The 14,227-nt window shown below is 54.5% G+C and overlaps 25 non-coding genes across 25 annotated transcripts; all 25 read right to left on the bottom strand.

Annotated features, from left to right (window-relative positions):
• Window positions 1-295: 295 nt before the first annotated feature.
• Window positions 296-496, bottom strand: LOC145276077 (U2 spliceosomal RNA). The gene has a single exon (XR_013867820.1). It is a non-coding gene; the product is annotated as a U2 spliceosomal RNA (small nuclear RNA).
• Window positions 497-861: 365 nt separating this feature from the next.
• On the bottom strand, window positions 862-1,062 carry LOC145276076 (U2 spliceosomal RNA). The gene has a single exon (XR_013867819.1). It is a non-coding gene; the product is annotated as a U2 spliceosomal RNA (small nuclear RNA).
• Window positions 1,063-1,427: 365 nt separating this feature from the next.
• On the bottom strand, window positions 1,428-1,628 carry LOC145276074 (U2 spliceosomal RNA). Its single transcript, XR_013867818.1, has one exon. It is a non-coding gene; the product is annotated as a U2 spliceosomal RNA (small nuclear RNA).
• A 365-nt stretch (window positions 1,629-1,993) lies between these two features.
• On the bottom strand, window positions 1,994-2,194 carry LOC145276073 (U2 spliceosomal RNA). Its single transcript, XR_013867817.1, has one exon. It is a non-coding gene; the product is annotated as a U2 spliceosomal RNA (small nuclear RNA).
• Window positions 2,195-2,559: 365 nt separating this feature from the next.
• LOC145276072 (U2 spliceosomal RNA) lies at window positions 2,560-2,760 on the bottom strand. Its single transcript, XR_013867816.1, has one exon. It is a non-coding gene; the product is annotated as a U2 spliceosomal RNA (small nuclear RNA).
• Window positions 2,761-3,125: 365 nt separating this feature from the next.
• On the bottom strand, window positions 3,126-3,326 carry LOC145276070 (U2 spliceosomal RNA). Its single transcript, XR_013867814.1, has one exon. It is a non-coding gene; the product is annotated as a U2 spliceosomal RNA (small nuclear RNA).
• Window positions 3,327-3,691: 365 nt separating this feature from the next.
• On the bottom strand, window positions 3,692-3,892 carry LOC145276069 (U2 spliceosomal RNA). Its single transcript, XR_013867813.1, has one exon. It is a non-coding gene; the product is annotated as a U2 spliceosomal RNA (small nuclear RNA).
• A 365-nt stretch (window positions 3,893-4,257) lies between these two features.
• Window positions 4,258-4,458, bottom strand: LOC145276068 (U2 spliceosomal RNA). The gene has a single exon (XR_013867812.1). It is a non-coding gene; the product is annotated as a U2 spliceosomal RNA (small nuclear RNA).
• A 365-nt stretch (window positions 4,459-4,823) lies between these two features.
• On the bottom strand, window positions 4,824-5,024 carry LOC145276067 (U2 spliceosomal RNA). Its single transcript, XR_013867811.1, has one exon. It is a non-coding gene; the product is annotated as a U2 spliceosomal RNA (small nuclear RNA).
• Window positions 5,025-5,389: 365 nt separating this feature from the next.
• LOC145276066 (U2 spliceosomal RNA) lies at window positions 5,390-5,590 on the bottom strand. The gene has a single exon (XR_013867810.1). It is a non-coding gene; the product is annotated as a U2 spliceosomal RNA (small nuclear RNA).
• A 365-nt stretch (window positions 5,591-5,955) lies between these two features.
• On the bottom strand, window positions 5,956-6,156 carry LOC145276065 (U2 spliceosomal RNA). The gene has a single exon (XR_013867809.1). It is a non-coding gene; the product is annotated as a U2 spliceosomal RNA (small nuclear RNA).
• A 365-nt stretch (window positions 6,157-6,521) lies between these two features.
• LOC145276063 (U2 spliceosomal RNA) lies at window positions 6,522-6,722 on the bottom strand. Its single transcript, XR_013867808.1, has one exon. It is a non-coding gene; the product is annotated as a U2 spliceosomal RNA (small nuclear RNA).
• Window positions 6,723-7,087: 365 nt separating this feature from the next.
• Window positions 7,088-7,288, bottom strand: LOC145276062 (U2 spliceosomal RNA). Its single transcript, XR_013867807.1, has one exon. It is a non-coding gene; the product is annotated as a U2 spliceosomal RNA (small nuclear RNA).
• A 365-nt stretch (window positions 7,289-7,653) lies between these two features.
• LOC145276061 (U2 spliceosomal RNA) lies at window positions 7,654-7,854 on the bottom strand. Its single transcript, XR_013867806.1, has one exon. It is a non-coding gene; the product is annotated as a U2 spliceosomal RNA (small nuclear RNA).
• A 365-nt stretch (window positions 7,855-8,219) lies between these two features.
• On the bottom strand, window positions 8,220-8,420 carry LOC145276060 (U2 spliceosomal RNA). The gene has a single exon (XR_013867805.1). It is a non-coding gene; the product is annotated as a U2 spliceosomal RNA (small nuclear RNA).
• Window positions 8,421-8,785: 365 nt separating this feature from the next.
• On the bottom strand, window positions 8,786-8,986 carry LOC145276058 (U2 spliceosomal RNA). Its single transcript, XR_013867803.1, has one exon. It is a non-coding gene; the product is annotated as a U2 spliceosomal RNA (small nuclear RNA).
• A 365-nt stretch (window positions 8,987-9,351) lies between these two features.
• LOC145276057 (U2 spliceosomal RNA) lies at window positions 9,352-9,552 on the bottom strand. Its single transcript, XR_013867802.1, has one exon. It is a non-coding gene; the product is annotated as a U2 spliceosomal RNA (small nuclear RNA).
• Window positions 9,553-9,917: 365 nt separating this feature from the next.
• LOC145276056 (U2 spliceosomal RNA) lies at window positions 9,918-10,118 on the bottom strand. Its single transcript, XR_013867801.1, has one exon. It is a non-coding gene; the product is annotated as a U2 spliceosomal RNA (small nuclear RNA).
• Window positions 10,119-10,483: 365 nt separating this feature from the next.
• Window positions 10,484-10,684, bottom strand: LOC145276055 (U2 spliceosomal RNA). Its single transcript, XR_013867800.1, has one exon. It is a non-coding gene; the product is annotated as a U2 spliceosomal RNA (small nuclear RNA).
• Window positions 10,685-11,049: 365 nt separating this feature from the next.
• Window positions 11,050-11,250, bottom strand: LOC145276054 (U2 spliceosomal RNA). Its single transcript, XR_013867799.1, has one exon. It is a non-coding gene; the product is annotated as a U2 spliceosomal RNA (small nuclear RNA).
• Window positions 11,251-11,615: 365 nt separating this feature from the next.
• Window positions 11,616-11,816, bottom strand: LOC145276052 (U2 spliceosomal RNA). The gene has a single exon (XR_013867798.1). It is a non-coding gene; the product is annotated as a U2 spliceosomal RNA (small nuclear RNA).
• A 365-nt stretch (window positions 11,817-12,181) lies between these two features.
• LOC145276051 (U2 spliceosomal RNA) lies at window positions 12,182-12,382 on the bottom strand. Its single transcript, XR_013867797.1, has one exon. It is a non-coding gene; the product is annotated as a U2 spliceosomal RNA (small nuclear RNA).
• A 365-nt stretch (window positions 12,383-12,747) lies between these two features.
• LOC145276050 (U2 spliceosomal RNA) lies at window positions 12,748-12,948 on the bottom strand. Its single transcript, XR_013867796.1, has one exon. It is a non-coding gene; the product is annotated as a U2 spliceosomal RNA (small nuclear RNA).
• A 365-nt stretch (window positions 12,949-13,313) lies between these two features.
• On the bottom strand, window positions 13,314-13,514 carry LOC145276049 (U2 spliceosomal RNA). Its single transcript, XR_013867795.1, has one exon. It is a non-coding gene; the product is annotated as a U2 spliceosomal RNA (small nuclear RNA).
• A 365-nt stretch (window positions 13,515-13,879) lies between these two features.
• LOC145276048 (U2 spliceosomal RNA) lies at window positions 13,880-14,080 on the bottom strand. Its single transcript, XR_013867794.1, has one exon. It is a non-coding gene; the product is annotated as a U2 spliceosomal RNA (small nuclear RNA).
• Between the last annotated feature and the right edge of the window lie 147 nt (window positions 14,081-14,227).

Below are 14,227 nucleotides of genomic sequence, written 5' to 3'. Positions count from 1 at the left end.
CAACGACCCCCCTACCCCCGGCCCCTCTCTACTAGTGGAAGCGTCGATCGCAGGCAGCGGCCAAGGAGGGCCGCCCGCCCGCCTCCGTCCTCCAGCTAATGAGACCAACGAACGGTCCAGCCGAGCGGACCGGACCGAAAGCGAACGAAACCAAAGCAAGCAACAACTAAACAAACAACTAAGTAAAGGGAAGTAAGTACCAACAAAGTAGTTTAGTTTAGTAGTAAGATCAAAGTAGTAGTCAGTCTGTTTTTGGGATTGCGTTTTCTGACTCTTTCCCGAGCGAGCTGGGGTCAGAATCGGGGCTGTTAACTCCTGGAGGCAGTGCAATACCAGGCCAACCCGTGGAGAAGGGGGAGCAAGCTCCTAACCCTTGACCGAGTTCCAAAAATCAGTTTAATATCGTGATCCCTCCATGCGAGGGACCTATCAGATATTAAGCTGATAAGAACAGATACTACACTTTGATCTTAGCCAGAAGAGGCCGAGAAGCGATAAAGGGGCTCCCTCCGGGGCCGGGGTCGTCAGTGGACCGGTCCGGGCGGCAAAGGTTGCGGGCAGAGCGACAACGACCCCCCTACCCCCGGCCCCTCTCTACTAGTGGAAGCGTCGATCGCAGGCAGCGGCCAAGGAGGGCCGCCCGCCCGCCTCCGTCCTCCAGCTAATGAGACCAACGAACGGTCCAGCCGAGCGGACCGGACCGAAAGCGAACGAAACCAAAGCAAGCAACAACTAAACAAACAACTAAGTAAAGGGAAGTAAGTACCAACAAAGTAGTTTAGTTTAGTAGTAAGATCAAAGTAGTAGTCAGTCTGTTTTTGGGATTGCGTTTTCTGACTCTTTCCCGAGCGAGCTGGGGTCAGAATCGGGGCTGTTAACTCCTGGAGGCAGTGCAATACCAGGCCAACCCGTGGAGAAGGGGGAGCAAGCTCCTAACCCTTGACCGAGTTCCAAAAATCAGTTTAATATCGTGATCCCTCCATGCGAGGGACCTATCAGATATTAAGCTGATAAGAACAGATACTACACTTTGATCTTAGCCAGAAGAGGCCGAGAAGCGATAAAGGGGCTCCCTCCGGGGCCGGGGTCGTCAGTGGACCGGTCCGGGCGGCAAAGGTTGCGGGCAGAGCGACAACGACCCCCCTACCCCCGGCCCCTCTCTACTAGTGGAAGCGTCGATCGCAGGCAGCGGCCAAGGAGGGCCGCCCGCCCGCCTCCGTCCTCCAGCTAATGAGACCAACGAACGGTCCAGCCGAGCGGACCGGACCGAAAGCGAACGAAACCAAAGCAAGCAACAACTAAACAAACAACTAAGTAAAGGGAAGTAAGTACCAACAAAGTAGTTTAGTTTAGTAGTAAGATCAAAGTAGTAGTCAGTCTGTTTTTGGGATTGCGTTTTCTGACTCTTTCCCGAGCGAGCTGGGGTCAGAATCGGGGCTGTTAACTCCTGGAGGCAGTGCAATACCAGGCCAACCCGTGGAGAAGGGGGAGCAAGCTCCTAACCCTTGACCGAGTTCCAAAAATCAGTTTAATATCGTGATCCCTCCATGCGAGGGACCTATCAGATATTAAGCTGATAAGAACAGATACTACACTTTGATCTTAGCCAGAAGAGGCCGAGAAGCGATAAAGGGGCTCCCTCCGGGGCCGGGGTCGTCAGTGGACCGGTCCGGGCGGCAAAGGTTGCGGGCAGAGCGACAACGACCCCCCTACCCCCGGCCCCTCTCTACTAGTGGAAGCGTCGATCGCAGGCAGCGGCCAAGGAGGGCCGCCCGCCCGCCTCCGTCCTCCAGCTAATGAGACCAACGAACGGTCCAGCCGAGCGGACCGGACCGAAAGCGAACGAAACCAAAGCAAGCAACAACTAAACAAACAACTAAGTAAAGGGAAGTAAGTACCAACAAAGTAGTTTAGTTTAGTAGTAAGATCAAAGTAGTAGTCAGTCTGTTTTTGGGATTGCGTTTTCTGACTCTTTCCCGAGCGAGCTGGGGTCAGAATCGGGGCTGTTAACTCCTGGAGGCAGTGCAATACCAGGCCAACCCGTGGAGAAGGGGGAGCAAGCTCCTAACCCTTGACCGAGTTCCAAAAATCAGTTTAATATCGTGATCCCTCCATGCGAGGGACCTATCAGATATTAAGCTGATAAGAACAGATACTACACTTTGATCTTAGCCAGAAGAGGCCGAGAAGCGATAAAGGGGCTCCCTCCGGGGCCGGGGTCGTCAGTGGACCGGTCCGGGCGGCAAAGGTTGCGGGCAGAGCGACAACGACCCCCCTACCCCCGGCCCCTCTCTACTAGTGGAAGCGTCGATCGCAGGCAGCGGCCAAGGAGGGCCGCCCGCCCGCCTCCGTCCTCCAGCTAATGAGACCAACGAACGGTCCAGCCGAGCGGACCGGACCGAAAGCGAACGAAACCAAAGCAAGCAACAACTAAACAAACAACTAAGTAAAGGGAAGTAAGTACCAACAAAGTAGTTTAGTTTAGTAGTAAGATCAAAGTAGTAGTCAGTCTGTTTTTGGGATTGCGTTTTCTGACTCTTTCCCGAGCGAGCTGGGGTCAGAATCGGGGCTGTTAACTCCTGGAGGCAGTGCAATACCAGGCCAACCCGTGGAGAAGGGGGAGCAAGCTCCTAACCCTTGACCGAGTTCCAAAAATCAGTTTAATATCGTGATCCCTCCATGCGAGGGACCTATCAGATATTAAGCTGATAAGAACAGATACTACACTTTGATCTTAGCCAGAAGAGGCCGAGAAGCGATAAAGGGGCTCCCTCCGGGGCCGGGGTCGTCAGTGGACCGGTCCGGGCGGCAAAGGTTGCGGGCAGAGCGACAACGACCCCCCTACCCCCGGCCCCTCTCTACTAGTGGAAGCGTCGATCGCAGGCAGCGGCCAAGGAGGGCCGCCCGCCCGCCTCCGTCCTCCAGCTAATGAGACCAACGAACGGTCCAGCCGAGCGGACCGGACCGAAAGCGAACGAAACCAAAGCAAGCAACAACTAAACAAACAACTAAGTAAAGGGAAGTAAGTACCAACAAAGTAGTTTAGTTTAGTAGTAAGATCAAAGTAGTAGTCAGTCTGTTTTTGGGATTGCGTTTTCTGACTCTTTCCCGAGCGAGCTGGGGTCAGAATCGGGGCTGTTAACTCCTGGAGGCAGTGCAATACCAGGCCAACCCGTGGAGAAGGGGGAGCAAGCTCCTAACCCTTGACCGAGTTCCAAAAATCAGTTTAATATCGTGATCCCTCCATGCGAGGGACCTATCAGATATTAAGCTGATAAGAACAGATACTACACTTTGATCTTAGCCAGAAGAGGCCGAGAAGCGATAAAGGGGCTCCCTCCGGGGCCGGGGTCGTCAGTGGACCGGTCCGGGCGGCAAAGGTTGCGGGCAGAGCGACAACGACCCCCCTACCCCCGGCCCCTCTCTACTAGTGGAAGCGTCGATCGCAGGCAGCGGCCAAGGAGGGCCGCCCGCCCGCCTCCGTCCTCCAGCTAATGAGACCAACGAACGGTCCAGCCGAGCGGACCGGACCGAAAGCGAACGAAACCAAAGCAAGCAACAACTAAACAAACAACTAAGTAAAGGGAAGTAAGTACCAACAAAGTAGTTTAGTTTAGTAGTAAGATCAAAGTAGTAGTCAGTCTGTTTTTGGGATTGCGTTTTCTGACTCTTTCCCGAGCGAGCTGGGGTCAGAATCGGGGCTGTTAACTCCTGGAGGCAGTGCAATACCAGGCCAACCCGTGGAGAAGGGGGAGCAAGCTCCTAACCCTTGACCGAGTTCCAAAAATCAGTTTAATATCGTGATCCCTCCATGCGAGGGACCTATCAGATATTAAGCTGATAAGAACAGATACTACACTTTGATCTTAGCCAGAAGAGGCCGAGAAGCGATAAAGGGGCTCCCTCCGGGGCCGGGGTCGTCAGTGGACCGGTCCGGGCGGCAAAGGTTGCGGGCAGAGCGACAACGACCCCCCTACCCCCGGCCCCTCTCTACTAGTGGAAGCGTCGATCGCAGGCAGCGGCCAAGGAGGGCCGCCCGCCCGCCTCCGTCCTCCAGCTAATGAGACCAACGAACGGTCCAGCCGAGCGGACCGGACCGAAAGCGAACGAAACCAAAGCAAGCAACAACTAAACAAACAACTAAGTAAAGGGAAGTAAGTACCAACAAAGTAGTTTAGTTTAGTAGTAAGATCAAAGTAGTAGTCAGTCTGTTTTTGGGATTGCGTTTTCTGACTCTTTCCCGAGCGAGCTGGGGTCAGAATCGGGGCTGTTAACTCCTGGAGGCAGTGCAATACCAGGCCAACCCGTGGAGAAGGGGGAGCAAGCTCCTAACCCTTGACCGAGTTCCAAAAATCAGTTTAATATCGTGATCCCTCCATGCGAGGGACCTATCAGATATTAAGCTGATAAGAACAGATACTACACTTTGATCTTAGCCAGAAGAGGCCGAGAAGCGATAAAGGGGCTCCCTCCGGGGCCGGGGTCGTCAGTGGACCGGTCCGGGCGGCAAAGGTTGCGGGCAGAGCGACAACGACCCCCCTACCCCCGGCCCCTCTCTACTAGTGGAAGCGTCGATCGCAGGCAGCGGCCAAGGAGGGCCGCCCGCCCGCCTCCGTCCTCCAGCTAATGAGACCAACGAACGGTCCAGCCGAGCGGACCGGACCGAAAGCGAACGAAACCAAAGCAAGCAACAACTAAACAAACAACTAAGTAAAGGGAAGTAAGTACCAACAAAGTAGTTTAGTTTAGTAGTAAGATCAAAGTAGTAGTCAGTCTGTTTTTGGGATTGCGTTTTCTGACTCTTTCCCGAGCGAGCTGGGGTCAGAATCGGGGCTGTTAACTCCTGGAGGCAGTGCAATACCAGGCCAACCCGTGGAGAAGGGGGAGCAAGCTCCTAACCCTTGACCGAGTTCCAAAAATCAGTTTAATATCGTGATCCCTCCATGCGAGGGACCTATCAGATATTAAGCTGATAAGAACAGATACTACACTTTGATCTTAGCCAGAAGAGGCCGAGAAGCGATAAAGGGGCTCCCTCCGGGGCCGGGGTCGTCAGTGGACCGGTCCGGGCGGCAAAGGTTGCGGGCAGAGCGACAACGACCCCCCTACCCCCGGCCCCTCTCTACTAGTGGAAGCGTCGATCGCAGGCAGCGGCCAAGGAGGGCCGCCCGCCCGCCTCCGTCCTCCAGCTAATGAGACCAACGAACGGTCCAGCCGAGCGGACCGGACCGAAAGCGAACGAAACCAAAGCAAGCAACAACTAAACAAACAACTAAGTAAAGGGAAGTAAGTACCAACAAAGTAGTTTAGTTTAGTAGTAAGATCAAAGTAGTAGTCAGTCTGTTTTTGGGATTGCGTTTTCTGACTCTTTCCCGAGCGAGCTGGGGTCAGAATCGGGGCTGTTAACTCCTGGAGGCAGTGCAATACCAGGCCAACCCGTGGAGAAGGGGGAGCAAGCTCCTAACCCTTGACCGAGTTCCAAAAATCAGTTTAATATCGTGATCCCTCCATGCGAGGGACCTATCAGATATTAAGCTGATAAGAACAGATACTACACTTTGATCTTAGCCAGAAGAGGCCGAGAAGCGATAAAGGGGCTCCCTCCGGGGCCGGGGTCGTCAGTGGACCGGTCCGGGCGGCAAAGGTTGCGGGCAGAGCGACAACGACCCCCCTACCCCCGGCCCCTCTCTACTAGTGGAAGCGTCGATCGCAGGCAGCGGCCAAGGAGGGCCGCCCGCCCGCCTCCGTCCTCCAGCTAATGAGACCAACGAACGGTCCAGCCGAGCGGACCGGACCGAAAGCGAACGAAACCAAAGCAAGCAACAACTAAACAAACAACTAAGTAAAGGGAAGTAAGTACCAACAAAGTAGTTTAGTTTAGTAGTAAGATCAAAGTAGTAGTCAGTCTGTTTTTGGGATTGCGTTTTCTGACTCTTTCCCGAGCGAGCTGGGGTCAGAATCGGGGCTGTTAACTCCTGGAGGCAGTGCAATACCAGGCCAACCCGTGGAGAAGGGGGAGCAAGCTCCTAACCCTTGACCGAGTTCCAAAAATCAGTTTAATATCGTGATCCCTCCATGCGAGGGACCTATCAGATATTAAGCTGATAAGAACAGATACTACACTTTGATCTTAGCCAGAAGAGGCCGAGAAGCGATAAAGGGGCTCCCTCCGGGGCCGGGGTCGTCAGTGGACCGGTCCGGGCGGCAAAGGTTGCGGGCAGAGCGACAACGACCCCCCTACCCCCGGCCCCTCTCTACTAGTGGAAGCGTCGATCGCAGGCAGCGGCCAAGGAGGGCCGCCCGCCCGCCTCCGTCCTCCAGCTAATGAGACCAACGAACGGTCCAGCCGAGCGGACCGGACCGAAAGCGAACGAAACCAAAGCAAGCAACAACTAAACAAACAACTAAGTAAAGGGAAGTAAGTACCAACAAAGTAGTTTAGTTTAGTAGTAAGATCAAAGTAGTAGTCAGTCTGTTTTTGGGATTGCGTTTTCTGACTCTTTCCCGAGCGAGCTGGGGTCAGAATCGGGGCTGTTAACTCCTGGAGGCAGTGCAATACCAGGCCAACCCGTGGAGAAGGGGGAGCAAGCTCCTAACCCTTGACCGAGTTCCAAAAATCAGTTTAATATCGTGATCCCTCCATGCGAGGGACCTATCAGATATTAAGCTGATAAGAACAGATACTACACTTTGATCTTAGCCAGAAGAGGCCGAGAAGCGATAAAGGGGCTCCCTCCGGGGCCGGGGTCGTCAGTGGACCGGTCCGGGCGGCAAAGGTTGCGGGCAGAGCGACAACGACCCCCCTACCCCCGGCCCCTCTCTACTAGTGGAAGCGTCGATCGCAGGCAGCGGCCAAGGAGGGCCGCCCGCCCGCCTCCGTCCTCCAGCTAATGAGACCAACGAACGGTCCAGCCGAGCGGACCGGACCGAAAGCGAACGAAACCAAAGCAAGCAACAACTAAACAAACAACTAAGTAAAGGGAAGTAAGTACCAACAAAGTAGTTTAGTTTAGTAGTAAGATCAAAGTAGTAGTCAGTCTGTTTTTGGGATTGCGTTTTCTGACTCTTTCCCGAGCGAGCTGGGGTCAGAATCGGGGCTGTTAACTCCTGGAGGCAGTGCAATACCAGGCCAACCCGTGGAGAAGGGGGAGCAAGCTCCTAACCCTTGACCGAGTTCCAAAAATCAGTTTAATATCGTGATCCCTCCATGCGAGGGACCTATCAGATATTAAGCTGATAAGAACAGATACTACACTTTGATCTTAGCCAGAAGAGGCCGAGAAGCGATAAAGGGGCTCCCTCCGGGGCCGGGGTCGTCAGTGGACCGGTCCGGGCGGCAAAGGTTGCGGGCAGAGCGACAACGACCCCCCTACCCCCGGCCCCTCTCTACTAGTGGAAGCGTCGATCGCAGGCAGCGGCCAAGGAGGGCCGCCCGCCCGCCTCCGTCCTCCAGCTAATGAGACCAACGAACGGTCCAGCCGAGCGGACCGGACCGAAAGCGAACGAAACCAAAGCAAGCAACAACTAAACAAACAACTAAGTAAAGGGAAGTAAGTACCAACAAAGTAGTTTAGTTTAGTAGTAAGATCAAAGTAGTAGTCAGTCTGTTTTTGGGATTGCGTTTTCTGACTCTTTCCCGAGCGAGCTGGGGTCAGAATCGGGGCTGTTAACTCCTGGAGGCAGTGCAATACCAGGCCAACCCGTGGAGAAGGGGGAGCAAGCTCCTAACCCTTGACCGAGTTCCAAAAATCAGTTTAATATCGTGATCCCTCCATGCGAGGGACCTATCAGATATTAAGCTGATAAGAACAGATACTACACTTTGATCTTAGCCAGAAGAGGCCGAGAAGCGATAAAGGGGCTCCCTCCGGGGCCGGGGTCGTCAGTGGACCGGTCCGGGCGGCAAAGGTTGCGGGCAGAGCGACAACGACCCCCCTACCCCCGGCCCCTCTCTACTAGTGGAAGCGTCGATCGCAGGCAGCGGCCAAGGAGGGCCGCCCGCCCGCCTCCGTCCTCCAGCTAATGAGACCAACGAACGGTCCAGCCGAGCGGACCGGACCGAAAGCGAACGAAACCAAAGCAAGCAACAACTAAACAAACAACTAAGTAAAGGGAAGTAAGTACCAACAAAGTAGTTTAGTTTAGTAGTAAGATCAAAGTAGTAGTCAGTCTGTTTTTGGGATTGCGTTTTCTGACTCTTTCCCGAGCGAGCTGGGGTCAGAATCGGGGCTGTTAACTCCTGGAGGCAGTGCAATACCAGGCCAACCCGTGGAGAAGGGGGAGCAAGCTCCTAACCCTTGACCGAGTTCCAAAAATCAGTTTAATATCGTGATCCCTCCATGCGAGGGACCTATCAGATATTAAGCTGATAAGAACAGATACTACACTTTGATCTTAGCCAGAAGAGGCCGAGAAGCGATAAAGGGGCTCCCTCCGGGGCCGGGGTCGTCAGTGGACCGGTCCGGGCGGCAAAGGTTGCGGGCAGAGCGACAACGACCCCCCTACCCCCGGCCCCTCTCTACTAGTGGAAGCGTCGATCGCAGGCAGCGGCCAAGGAGGGCCGCCCGCCCGCCTCCGTCCTCCAGCTAATGAGACCAACGAACGGTCCAGCCGAGCGGACCGGACCGAAAGCGAACGAAACCAAAGCAAGCAACAACTAAACAAACAACTAAGTAAAGGGAAGTAAGTACCAACAAAGTAGTTTAGTTTAGTAGTAAGATCAAAGTAGTAGTCAGTCTGTTTTTGGGATTGCGTTTTCTGACTCTTTCCCGAGCGAGCTGGGGTCAGAATCGGGGCTGTTAACTCCTGGAGGCAGTGCAATACCAGGCCAACCCGTGGAGAAGGGGGAGCAAGCTCCTAACCCTTGACCGAGTTCCAAAAATCAGTTTAATATCGTGATCCCTCCATGCGAGGGACCTATCAGATATTAAGCTGATAAGAACAGATACTACACTTTGATCTTAGCCAGAAGAGGCCGAGAAGCGATAAAGGGGCTCCCTCCGGGGCCGGGGTCGTCAGTGGACCGGTCCGGGCGGCAAAGGTTGCGGGCAGAGCGACAACGACCCCCCTACCCCCGGCCCCTCTCTACTAGTGGAAGCGTCGATCGCAGGCAGCGGCCAAGGAGGGCCGCCCGCCCGCCTCCGTCCTCCAGCTAATGAGACCAACGAACGGTCCAGCCGAGCGGACCGGACCGAAAGCGAACGAAACCAAAGCAAGCAACAACTAAACAAACAACTAAGTAAAGGGAAGTAAGTACCAACAAAGTAGTTTAGTTTAGTAGTAAGATCAAAGTAGTAGTCAGTCTGTTTTTGGGATTGCGTTTTCTGACTCTTTCCCGAGCGAGCTGGGGTCAGAATCGGGGCTGTTAACTCCTGGAGGCAGTGCAATACCAGGCCAACCCGTGGAGAAGGGGGAGCAAGCTCCTAACCCTTGACCGAGTTCCAAAAATCAGTTTAATATCGTGATCCCTCCATGCGAGGGACCTATCAGATATTAAGCTGATAAGAACAGATACTACACTTTGATCTTAGCCAGAAGAGGCCGAGAAGCGATAAAGGGGCTCCCTCCGGGGCCGGGGTCGTCAGTGGACCGGTCCGGGCGGCAAAGGTTGCGGGCAGAGCGACAACGACCCCCCTACCCCCGGCCCCTCTCTACTAGTGGAAGCGTCGATCGCAGGCAGCGGCCAAGGAGGGCCGCCCGCCCGCCTCCGTCCTCCAGCTAATGAGACCAACGAACGGTCCAGCCGAGCGGACCGGACCGAAAGCGAACGAAACCAAAGCAAGCAACAACTAAACAAACAACTAAGTAAAGGGAAGTAAGTACCAACAAAGTAGTTTAGTTTAGTAGTAAGATCAAAGTAGTAGTCAGTCTGTTTTTGGGATTGCGTTTTCTGACTCTTTCCCGAGCGAGCTGGGGTCAGAATCGGGGCTGTTAACTCCTGGAGGCAGTGCAATACCAGGCCAACCCGTGGAGAAGGGGGAGCAAGCTCCTAACCCTTGACCGAGTTCCAAAAATCAGTTTAATATCGTGATCCCTCCATGCGAGGGACCTATCAGATATTAAGCTGATAAGAACAGATACTACACTTTGATCTTAGCCAGAAGAGGCCGAGAAGCGATAAAGGGGCTCCCTCCGGGGCCGGGGTCGTCAGTGGACCGGTCCGGGCGGCAAAGGTTGCGGGCAGAGCGACAACGACCCCCCTACCCCCGGCCCCTCTCTACTAGTGGAAGCGTCGATCGCAGGCAGCGGCCAAGGAGGGCCGCCCGCCCGCCTCCGTCCTCCAGCTAATGAGACCAACGAACGGTCCAGCCGAGCGGACCGGACCGAAAGCGAACGAAACCAAAGCAAGCAACAACTAAACAAACAACTAAGTAAAGGGAAGTAAGTACCAACAAAGTAGTTTAGTTTAGTAGTAAGATCAAAGTAGTAGTCAGTCTGTTTTTGGGATTGCGTTTTCTGACTCTTTCCCGAGCGAGCTGGGGTCAGAATCGGGGCTGTTAACTCCTGGAGGCAGTGCAATACCAGGCCAACCCGTGGAGAAGGGGGAGCAAGCTCCTAACCCTTGACCGAGTTCCAAAAATCAGTTTAATATCGTGATCCCTCCATGCGAGGGACCTATCAGATATTAAGCTGATAAGAACAGATACTACACTTTGATCTTAGCCAGAAGAGGCCGAGAAGCGATAAAGGGGCTCCCTCCGGGGCCGGGGTCGTCAGTGGACCGGTCCGGGCGGCAAAGGTTGCGGGCAGAGCGACAACGACCCCCCTACCCCCGGCCCCTCTCTACTAGTGGAAGCGTCGATCGCAGGCAGCGGCCAAGGAGGGCCGCCCGCCCGCCTCCGTCCTCCAGCTAATGAGACCAACGAACGGTCCAGCCGAGCGGACCGGACCGAAAGCGAACGAAACCAAAGCAAGCAACAACTAAACAAACAACTAAGTAAAGGGAAGTAAGTACCAACAAAGTAGTTTAGTTTAGTAGTAAGATCAAAGTAGTAGTCAGTCTGTTTTTGGGATTGCGTTTTCTGACTCTTTCCCGAGCGAGCTGGGGTCAGAATCGGGGCTGTTAACTCCTGGAGGCAGTGCAATACCAGGCCAACCCGTGGAGAAGGGGGAGCAAGCTCCTAACCCTTGACCGAGTTCCAAAAATCAGTTTAATATCGTGATCCCTCCATGCGAGGGACCTATCAGATATTAAGCTGATAAGAACAGATACTACACTTTGATCTTAGCCAGAAGAGGCCGAGAAGCGATAAAGGGGCTCCCTCCGGGGCCGGGGTCGTCAGTGGACCGGTCCGGGCGGCAAAGGTTGCGGGCAGAGCGACAACGACCCCCCTACCCCCGGCCCCTCTCTACTAGTGGAAGCGTCGATCGCAGGCAGCGGCCAAGGAGGGCCGCCCGCCCGCCTCCGTCCTCCAGCTAATGAGACCAACGAACGGTCCAGCCGAGCGGACCGGACCGAAAGCGAACGAAACCAAAGCAAGCAACAACTAAACAAACAACTAAGTAAAGGGAAGTAAGTACCAACAAAGTAGTTTAGTTTAGTAGTAAGATCAAAGTAGTAGTCAGTCTGTTTTTGGGATTGCGTTTTCTGACTCTTTCCCGAGCGAGCTGGGGTCAGAATCGGGGCTGTTAACTCCTGGAGGCAGTGCAATACCAGGCCAACCCGTGGAGAAGGGGGAGCAAGCTCCTAACCCTTGACCGAGTTCCAAAAATCAGTTTAATATCGTGATCCCTCCATGCGAGGGACCTATCAGATATTAAGCTGATAAGAACAGATACTACACTTTGATCTTAGCCAGAAGAGGCCGAGAAGCGATAAAGGGGCTCCCTCCGGGGCCGGGGTCGTCAGTGGACCGGTCCGGGCGGCAAAGGTTGCGGGCAGAGCGACAACGACCCCCCTACCCCCGGCCCCTCTCTACTAGTGGAAGCGTCGATCGCAGGCAGCGGCCAAGGAGGGCCGCCCGCCCGCCTCCGTCCTCCAGCTAATGAGACCAACGAACGGTCCAGCCGAGCGGACCGGACCGAAAGCGAACGAAACCAAAGCAAGCAACAACTAAACAAACAACTAAGTAAAGGGAAGTAAGTACCAACAAAGTAGTTTAGTTTAGTAGTAAGATCAAAGTAGTAGTCAGTCTGTTTTTGGGATTGCGTTTTCTGACTCTTTCCCGAGCGAGCTGGGGTCAGAATCGGGGCTGTTAACTCCTGGAGGCAGTGCAATACCAGGCCAACCCGTGGAGAAGGGGGAGCAAGCTCCTAACCCTTGACCGAGTTCCAAAAATCAGTTTAATATCGTGATCCCTCCATGCGAGGGACCTATCAGATATTAAGCTGATAAGAACAGATACTACACTTTGATCTTAGCCAGAAGAGGCCGAGAAGCGATAAAGGGGCTCCCTCCGGGGCCGGGGTCGTCAGTGGACCGGTCCGGGCGGCAAAGGTTGCGGGCAGAGCGACAACGACCCCCCTACCCCCGGCCCCTCTCTACTAGTGGAAGCGTCGATCGCAGGCAGCGGCCAAGGAGGGCCGCCCGCCCGCCTCCGTCCTCCAGCTAATGAGACCAACGAACGGTCCAGCCGAGCGGACCGGACCGAAAGCGAACGAAACCAAAGCAAGCAACAACTAAACAAACAACTAAGTAAAGGGAAGTAAGTACCAACAAAGTAGTTTAGTTTAGTAGTAAGATCAAAGTAGTAGTCAGTCTGTTTTTGGGATTGCGTTTTCTGACTCTTTCCCGAGCGAGCTGGGGTCAGAATCGGGGCTGTTAACTCCTGGAGGCAGTGCAATACCAGGCCAACCCGTGGAGAAGGGGGAGCAAGCTCCTAACCCTTGACCGAGTTCCAAAAATCAGTTTAATATCGTGATCCCTCCATGCGAGGGACCTATCAGATATTAAGCTGATAAGAACAGATACTACACTTTGATCTTAGCCAGAAGAGGCCGAGAAGCGATAAAGGGGCTCCCTCCGGGGCCGGGGTCGTCAGTGGACCGGTCCGGGCGGCAAAGGTTGCGGGCAGAGCGACAACGACCCCCCTACCCCCGGCCCCTCTCTACTAGTGGAAGCGTCGATCGCAGGCAGCGGCCAAGGAGGGCCGCCCGCCCGCCTCCGTCCTCCAGCTAATGAGACCAACGAACGGTCCAGCCGAGCGGACCGGACCGAAAGCGAACGAAACCAAAGCAAGCAACAACTAAACAAACAACTAAGTAAAGGGAAGTAAGTACCAACAAAGTAGTTTAGTTTAGTAGTAAGATCAAAGTAGTAGTCAGTCTGTTTTTGGGATTGCGTTTTCTGACTCTTTCCCGAGCGAGCTGGGGTCAGAATCGGGGCTGTTAACTCCTGGAGGCAGTGCAATACCAGGCCAACCCGTGGAGAAGGGGGAGCAAGCTCCTAACCCTTGACCGAGTTCCAAAAATCAGTTTAATATCGTGATCCCTCCATGCGAGGGACCTATCAGATATTAAGCTGATAAGAACAGATACTACACTTTGATCTTAGCCAGAAGAGGCCGAGAAGCGATAAAGGGGCTCCCTCCGGGGCCGGGGTCGTCAGTGGACCGGTCCGGGCGGCAAAGGTTGCGGGCAGAGCGACAACGACCCCCCTACCCCCGGCCCCTCTCTACTAGTGGAAGCGTCGATCGCAGGCAGCGGCCAAGGAGGGCCGCCCGCCCGCCTCCGTCCTCCAGCTAATGAGACCAACGAACGGTCCAGCCGAGCGGACCGGACCGAAAGCGAACGAAACCAAAGCAAGCAACAACTAAACAAACAACTAAGTAAAGGGAAGTAAGTACCAACAAAGTAGTTTAGTTTAGTAGTAAGATCAAAGTAGTAGTCAGTCTGTTTTTGGGATTGCGTTTTCTGACTCTTTCCCGAGCGAGCTGGGGTCAGAATCGGGGCTGTTAACTCCTGGAGGCAGTGCAATACCAGGCCAACCCGTGGAGAAGGGGGAGCAAGCTCCTAACCCTTGACCGAGTTCCAAAAATCAGTTTAATATCGTGATCCCTCCATGCGAGGGACCTATCAGATATTAAGCTGATAAGAACAGATACTACACTTTGATCTTAGCCAGAAGAGGCCGAGAAGCGATAAAGGGGCTCCCTCCGGGGCCGGGGTCGTCAGTGGACCGGTCCGGGCGGCAAAGGTTGCGGGCAGAGCGACAACGACCCCCCTACCCCCGGCCCCTCTCTACTAGTGGAAGCGTCGATCGCAGGCAGCGGCCAAGGAGGGCCGCCCG

The sequence above is a fragment of the Euprymna scolopes genome, unplaced genomic scaffold, assembly GCF_053919585.1.
Source record: "Euprymna scolopes isolate OS-2025 unplaced genomic scaffold, ASM5391958v1 sca7, whole genome shotgun sequence".
Taxonomy (NCBI): Eukaryota; Metazoa; Mollusca; class Cephalopoda; order Sepiida; family Sepiolidae; genus Euprymna; species Euprymna scolopes.
Note: the sequence above shows the minus strand (reverse complement) of the source record. Positions and strands in the feature narration are given on the sequence as shown.